This window comes from Meleagris gallopavo, chromosome 4 (assembly GCF_000146605.3).
Source record: "Meleagris gallopavo isolate NT-WF06-2002-E0010 breed Aviagen turkey brand Nicholas breeding stock chromosome 4, Turkey_5.1, whole genome shotgun sequence".
Classification (NCBI taxonomy): Eukaryota; Metazoa; Chordata; class Aves; order Galliformes; family Phasianidae; genus Meleagris; species Meleagris gallopavo.
This window is the reverse complement of record NC_015014.2, coordinates 35,299,232-35,307,616: the sequence shown is the minus strand read 5'-3', so window position 1 is coordinate 35,307,616 and position 8,385 is coordinate 35,299,232. Positions and strand designations below refer to the sequence as shown.

Here is an 8,385-nt window from a genome sequence, read left to right as displayed (position 1 = left end):
TTTTGGTTGGATTTTTTTTTTTCTAAATGTCAAATTTGTGTGTGTGTTTGTTTCTGACTGCTTGGTTTATATTTGTTTTGTGTTCTCTCTTTTTTCATTTTTATTTTTAATTTTTATTATGTAATAGCATCATAAGGTAGACAGAAGCATGAAAAGAAACTCTATGACTTATCATTAGGGAATTATCAGTTTAAAGTGTATACTACTTTAAGCTCTGGATAACTAGAAGCAATTTTTGATCAGACTTGCTTCACATCAATGCATCTCTAAATAAAATAAGAAACAACCCCATGGCACTGTTTATAAAAAGAAAAATAGGAAGAAAGAAAAGAAAGCCAAAAGCATTATTCTGCAGTTGTACCCCATCATGTGAATCATGTGAACAGAAGCTTAACAGTTGAATTAAGTTAGTTTGTGGGCTGTTTTTATTCCTATGTGCTTCCAAATTCTTACATAACTTGCTATTACTTGACCAACTAGAAAATCTTAGTGAGGTTTTGCCTCTGACAAAGGATTCTGATGCATCTGGCACACTTGGACCAGTATCTACAGAAGATAAAATCTAAGATGGAAATTCTTTCAGTGGTTGAAGTGAGTATAGAGCTGTCAGGAAAATGAACCTTTCCTGAGTTAGCGTGACTAGGACATGGGTAAGCGACAAAGCTGTTCATGGCTCACAAATAAGGCACCTTCCTCATAAAATTTTTAGGTGAGAAATGAAGAAAGAGGAGGAGAAGCCAAGAAGTGACTTGGCTTCTCCTCTTATTAAGGGTTATCTCTAGAGTAAATTACAGCTAGTGAAGCATTCTGTGTAAGTACTCACTTTAAAGGATAATGCAAGTTTGTTAAAGAATAATTAATGTGAAGTGCCTCCACTAATCTGAAACCTCTGACTGGCCTGCAGCCAAAGCCCTATAAAATATTCTCTTCTCTGACTGAAAATTTGCCTGGCACTAAATGACTGTACTAATTATATCTTGAAAGGTGCATTTAACCTTTTCACCTTACTAGAAAAGAGTTAAGAACTTTATCTCCATTATGGCATGCCAGCTTCATGCTGCTGTAAATGCCACTACTTATGCTTAGATACATTGATTTGATAGAATAGAGGAAAAAAAGGTGATGTAGAGAGGGAGAGGTTTCCAGAAATGCATTTCCTTGATGCTAGCATTTCATATCAAGTCCAGACACTGTGCTAAATTTCACTGTCTTGCATACTATGTGTACTTTTTTAGTTATAATTATGTATGTTGTAAGATTATATCATTAGCATATAACCATATGACAGAAAAAGTTTAATTTGTATCTCTTCTGATTGCTGAACAGGGGAACTTCTTGACTCTTCTCTCAGGATACAAATGATTCTGAGTAATCTGAAGAAATACGCACTCAGTTTCCTTCAGTTTAAAATGCCCTCTGCAAGGATTAGGTGAAGAATCCTCAGAGCATTTAGAATATAAACAGGACTCCATATGGAAATGGTGAATCTGAAGGATGTAGTTTTAAGTGCATTTCCCACAAATACAGTTGTGATGTTAGGCTTCGTTGGGCTATGTGACACCATTTTTCCACGCATTCCCTAACTCATAAATATTCTAAACATATAAACCATGTTCTCTTACCAAACCATTCATAATCCCTTGTAATCTAATAATCCAAACTGGAACCAAAAAGATCCCCAGGCTTGCAGAGTTTAGAAAGCCCAACAGATCAGTCCTGCTGTAGGATGCTGGAGCTCAGGTTGTACCTCAGGGATCTGGAGAAAACTATCATGATGTCACAGCCCTGGACCAATGGCTCTCCAGGCTAGGAGTGCTCTGCCTGAGGCTTCTGCCCTTGAAGCCTTGGTAATTCTGTAGCTAACTGGCCTTGGATTTCCAGGCAGAGCTTTTCTGTTTGGAAAGTGTTATTTCTCAAAGCAATTAGGAAACAGTTGTCATTGCTGCAAACGGATTTCAAAACTGTAGAAGAATCCTGGGTCAGAGGAAATAGCAATATGTACAGACTTAGAAAACATAGGTGAAAAAGTGTGGAGAAAAGATTTCCTGTGAGAGAATTCAATAGATAACTTCGCTACTGTTTGGTAAGGCAAGTGTTAATTCTCTTCTGAATGTAAGAACAAAATAATCTTGTACTGCTTTCTGTGCTCTGTACCAGTTTTCCCTGTTTTGTAAATGAAGTGATTAAAATGCCAGCAAAGTCCAGTGGGCCATCTAATTTTGTATCCTTGTTCCAAAAGGAATTCAAGTCCAATGTTTCTTAGCAAATTCATGAAGTATGAAGAGAAACTGCAACATTTGTGGCATGTGGGAACGTATCTTATATTTGATGGTGATCACTCATATAGCATAGTAACTTTTTTTGGGCAAGAATATCTGCAAGTCTCTTGGAGCATAGGGTACATTTATGGATCTACATAAATGCATAATAATAGTAGTCAGTGCCCTTAGCCATGGGATTCGATAGACCTTATAATTTAATGTTAGGCAGTGCAGTGTATCTGCAGAATACTCTTTTTTTTTTTTTAACTTGCACAGTCTGACTATTTGCCACAAAATATTATGCTACAGTAATTTTAGTACCATTCAAAAGTAGAAACAAGGCGAGAGTCACCTTTCCATGCAAATAAATACTTCAACTGTAATGAAATGAAGTATGAAGAGAAGTAAGGACAGCTACAGTATTATGCCATTAGAAAAAGTCCAGCCTGTCTGCAACTCAAATCTTTCTTTGAGTGCAGTACTTCTGATGTTCCCTGGTGCACTTGAGACCCATCATCTGATGACCAATACCAGCATTTTCTTTAGGCTTATTTCTTCGCTCATGCCTCTTCTATATCTTGTACAAGCACCAGACAACAATACACTCTTGAAGAGACTGATAGTGGAAGACCCAGATTTTACTGGGCTAATGGGAGAGTCAGAGTGTTCCGAAGTAGGTTGAAGGAGAAAAAATTTGCTTATGTGGAAACATCTCAACCAAATTTGAAGTTGTTGCTTGTATAAAAAGTTTTTTTTCCAGTAATGAAATTAAAGTTGTTCAAGAATGAGGAAATTAGGTTTAAAAATTTTGTGAATTTACTTGCTGATATTTCTAAAGAGAAGGCATTTTAGCAGCTACTTTTCAGAACATTCTACTCATTTTGGCTTTTTCAGTACTGATATCTTCCATTTTGTGGTGTGCAGAAATTCAGCACTTGTGCATGTCTACATTTCAATAACCACTTCTGTTTGTTAAATGGATGATGGGTAACTCACTGTTCTCTTAATGCATTCACACAGCCTCTTATACAGAAAATGGAAGAAGACTGGACAGCTTGAATTTTTGTATGTAAATGATAATGAAAAGGAGTTCTTCCTTTTCTATCACGATAAAAATTGTGCTATCTTAATATTTATATATAAAATAAATTATGTCATAGGGATGAATATTTCTTGCCTCATTTTAGAATGACATTTCAGTATTTGCTTAGCTTTAATTGTGAGTAGAAAGACACTTCAGTATTTGCTCAGTTTTAATGGCAGGAATAATTCCATTTGCTTAAATAGCAGTGCTGAAGCGTTTCAAGTTCTGTGCACACTGAACTTCCTCTCTAAATCTGAGCCAGAAATGTTGCTAAGATGGGTGTGATGTTATTTGAGAAGACATATCTAAACCTGACAACCACAGTGTTTTAATTATCCTTATTTTCCCTAGCATATTTCTCTATCAAATTCATATTACAAGTCAGACATATTCTTCTAAGGAAGTGGTAAGCCTAATAGTTACCTACTGACATGAGAACAAAGATTATAAAATATACTGAGATTAGAAGGTTGAAGCATCAAGTCTCTGTATTTAGAAACAAACATAACAATAAATTAATTTAAAAAAAACAAACAAACTAACAACGTATTTCTTAATACTATTTATACAATATGTTGGAGAGCATGCAAAGTTGAAAGGAAGAAAAGATCCGAAAAATATCTTTATGGTAAACATAGGGAAATCTCTTCACAACTGCATTCCTTTGCATTTCAGTGTGACAGTGGTACTATCTAGTGTCTGAGTTTTCAATTTTCTGTTTTACAGAGGCAATTCAGCAAAAATATTATTTTGTATTTCAGACTTCTGCATATGGATGTAAAGAGTCAAAAGAACTCTTTCTTAATCTTGCTTTTGTGAGCTCTCCTCCTCTGAGCTCATTAATAGTTTATATTAATGTCTTTTAAAAAATGAGTTTCTTCTTTGATCTAAAGCTTATTTATGACTATATTTAGAAAACACATTTCCTTACTAAGTTACTTTCCCACCTAGCACACAGGAAGAATGAGATACTGTAAAGATGAACCGCAGGGTCAGATGTAGTCAGCATAGGCAGCTGGTATTGAGCACTTCGGATTAGATCAGCCATCATCTCAGTTTAATGATGACATCTTCTGTGTCTCTGGTTCCAGAGACGTAGAAATTTCATAATTTCATAAATTCAAAATTTCATATTGCTTCTGAAATTGGTCTGTAGATTTGAATACCTTCTGATCACTCAGAAGCTGAGGCTAAAGGACAGAAGGAAAAAAAAAAATCAGAGAACTGAAATTCATCCTTGAAACCTGGTTTCATATCTTAGCTGGGAGGTTAAAATTGAATGATCGACATGCAGAATGGCGACAAATACCAACTGACAAAGATGCAATCTGAGGCTTCTGACCCATATAACCTTCCAATTTGATAGCACAGTGCTGTAGGAGATCTCGTTAGTGTGTGCTTGCGTGGAACAGAATGAGGAATCATTTGAATAACAATAATGTTGTATTAAGCATTCCAGTCTTGTCACAGCCTAGTAAAACTGGATGTCTGAGAAAGACATGCAGATAGATGCAATTCTGAGAAGATACTACCTTAAGGCAGACGATTGTCTTTGGATCTTCTTTCACTACCTGTACAGAAGTTGGAGGTACTTGTACAGTCTTGGGAGGAAAACGTATTCTTACACATTTAAGACTAGGTTTCATGAAAATTATACCTCCCCCCAAAGAAATCTCATATTTGTGGCATAATTTTCTGTTGTTTCAGATGATGTTTGTAATATAGACTATTTTTAATGGGCTTGTTTGCCAGCTCCTGGGACCATGATGTTCTTGCACTTGGAGAGTTAGTTATAAGAAATTATGTTAACTCTATCTTCGAGAAATCTGAATAGGAAAGGAAGACTAAAACACTGGTAGGAAAGATGGTTCTGTGTTTTCTATGCTAATGAGGAAACCGGAATTTTCATTTCTCTGATGCCAGTACTTGTCTTCAAGGGATTTAAATTCATGTTTCTTGTCATTAACAGAGAACATCACGATTTTCTGTCCCTACCTGGGTAATTATCTCCAGGCTGATTAGTGTTCTTCCTCAAGAAATGACGCAAGTTTTAAGTCCATCCTCAGCATTGAGACATGGCCTGGGTCTTCTCCATTTCAGGTGAGTAATCCTAGATAATTGGCTATATGGTGGTGTGTTTTCAGAGAATGTGGTCTCTGAATAAATAATTAAACCAGTCCTAGAAGTGCTATAAGTGGAGTGTACTGAATCTGAACATCTCACTAGGAAAGACGTATGTGGCAGGTAACATAGATAATGGCATTGCAAAGTTTGGGGTGATATATGTAGGAAAATATTTAAGGTATTTGGAGAATGTATTTAAAAATAAGAGGATGCATCAGTACTCTCCTCTTGCTAAATCTGAAGATAAGTCTAGGAACTTTTATTTTCCATCCTTTTTTATACCTACAATGCTAGTAATTCAATTAATTCAATTAGGGGAACAAAGATATGCTAAAACATTTTCACTATAGTAATTAGAACTATTCCAATTACAATTAGGACTAAGAAATGTTTGCAAATGTCTTAGGGGTAAAAGGACCCCTAAGTAATTACTAGAACTGCACAAGAATTGCTTCTAATTGCTGGACTTCCCAGAAATGACTTTCAGAGGAAATCTATGTAGCCAATTGCATTATTACATCCTCAGATCAATATTATATTCTTCTCAGTGCATGGATACCCACAGGGCAAAGCAGCAAACTATTAGCATTTCATTAACAATATGCCACTTCACAAGACTGTTGGTCCAATGATTGATAGCTCAGGTAGGACATATCTTCAAATGTCCTAAAAACTAGTAATCTTCTCTACTTTTCTTTTCTCACAGTATTTCTTACAGCAAATAAATAAAATTGCTGTGTTAGATTTCCATGTTAAACACTTTCAATGGAATGAGTGCACCTGATCAACAGCAGTACAATTGTTTCCAGTGTACTTTCCAGTGTATTTTAAAGCTAATATAAAAATAACACAAAAGTCTAATCCTTTCAGCTTATAGTCAGACTTATTTTTCTTTCTTCCAGTATAAAATTCCTTCTAATTAGTGGCAAGTTTTTAAGCGGGACACTTTTATTCAGGTTTTCCATAAGGATTGTTATCTATCAGAGGTGTACTTAGCTCTTCACAGCTGAGGCTCCATTTAAATTCAGATGAAAGTGTTGCACCTTCCTAAAAATGAAGTGTCTTGTACATTTGTAAGAGAAGAAAAAAGTTATAACTATCTGTAATGTGACCTCACTCATAGGTAGAGGCACTGGTGTTGAATGTAGAAATATCAAATTACAAAGATCCATCAGCCTTGTAAAGTCACGTGAAAGGAAGAAACAAACAAACAAACAAAAAAAAACTGCCAGAGCTAAAACCCTGAAATTTCTTATGTTCAAGTTGAAACACACTACATTTTTGGTTTTAATTTAGAGGGACCATAAGCATCCAGCTTCTTCTATTGACTCAAAGGAGGCATTTAAGAATTCAGGATTTTAATTTTCTTTCTACGTTTCTGAAATGGAAAAAAAAATTAGGATGAGGGTTTTTTTTAGTAGTTTTACAGGAGAAATAATCTTTTTAAGCCAAAATCTGGATTTAAACAAATATGCTCTTTGAAAAATTAATTGGAATGTAGTTGCTTGCAAAGTTGTGTAGAACATTCCCTCAGATCACCTGACTACTGTTCGTTTCTTTCAGTTAGCTGTATTGATGTACAGAAGTGTGTTCATAAAATCCCTCTGTTACTGGTATATATTCAAGGTTTTGACTAGACTATATATAAAATTAATTAGTTGGCAAAGATTAAGTGTATATTTTTGGGACAGAAAAACCCAAGAGGTTAAGATGAAATGTAATGCCACTGCATTCACAAAGCTTTCTCAGTTTTTTTCCATAGCAGATAATTAAGCTTTAATTATAGACTGTTTCCATTTTGTATCAACAGTATCCAGTTGATACAAAGGAAACTGACAAATAATTATTTACATGAATATAAGCTGTTTTAATTACATCTGTACAAAACATTTGTGGCTAATCACGTTATTTTTGCTAGTTCTATGTTTTCGGTGGCCACAGAAGATTTAAAATTAATTCTGTTTATTAGAATATTAAGAACACTAGAACACTATTGTCACTGCAGTTACGAGTATTGTAAATATCTCAGAATAGAGCTGAGTCCCATACAATTGGAATCACTTTTGCTATGAGGGGTAAGTGAATAAGATCTTAGGCAGTGAACACAAAAATAACCTATTACACATTATTCAGTTAAAATATTAATGTATTTAATGTATTGCATTGCATGTATCTTAATAACAGCCACCATTAAGTGAAGCAGTTTTTTTAACCTGATCTTTGACATTAGCTATTTTCTGTAACTTTTTATTAAGAATTACACAAAAGAAAGAATGTATTAATAAGCTCATATTTGCTAAGAAGATAAACAGTAATAGCTATTGCTGTTTCCAACAGCAAATGACCAGTTGATTGAGTATTTGATTTTATAATGTTCTAGGCCTGATTCTCTGACATCTGCACCAGAGTACTTTTTATGGAACAGGGTGTTTATATCAACTTGAAAGAGTAGAACATGTAGTACTTGATACAACCAAAGCAGATCTGAGATAGTTTATATCAGCTAATCTAGAATCTTTCACCATAACTGGGATGAATAGTTGGGTTTGAGAGGATTTTGTGTTTGGTGAATGGATTAGACTTGCCATGAACCTAGATGCATTAAAACCTGGTGAAATAAAGTCAGAATTAGGGCTTCCGCAAATAAACTGGTACTAAATTTTTCATTCTGTTTTTTGTTTTTTTGACCTGTGGTCTTTATCCAACAACTTTTGTTCCAACAGGATGGGTAAAATAGTCACGTACAAAAAATCCATTTAATATTAGTTGACTTCGCTAATTCTGAAACATTCTTTGTGTATGTGTGGCATCAAGAGGAAGAGATGTGAAAAGCCAATCATAATGCTAAGGCTAAAACTACAGCACTACAGACTGTGATTCTGATCTGGAAAGAAGAATCAGTGAATACATAGTTCC

General features: G+C 34.8%; 1 long non-coding RNA gene across 3 annotated transcripts in view; it reads left to right on the top strand.

The window, feature by feature from the left end:
* Positions 1-8,385, top strand: part of LOC116216567 — a 188,238-nt gene that overhangs the window by 148,373 nt on the left and 31,480 nt on the right. For all 3 annotated transcript variants that reach the window (XR_004159608.1, XR_004159609.1, XR_004159610.1), the window contains exon 3: positions 5,315-5,445. This is a non-coding gene — a long non-coding RNA (uncharacterized LOC116216567). The remainder of the gene's footprint in view (positions 1-5,314; positions 5,446-8,385) is intronic.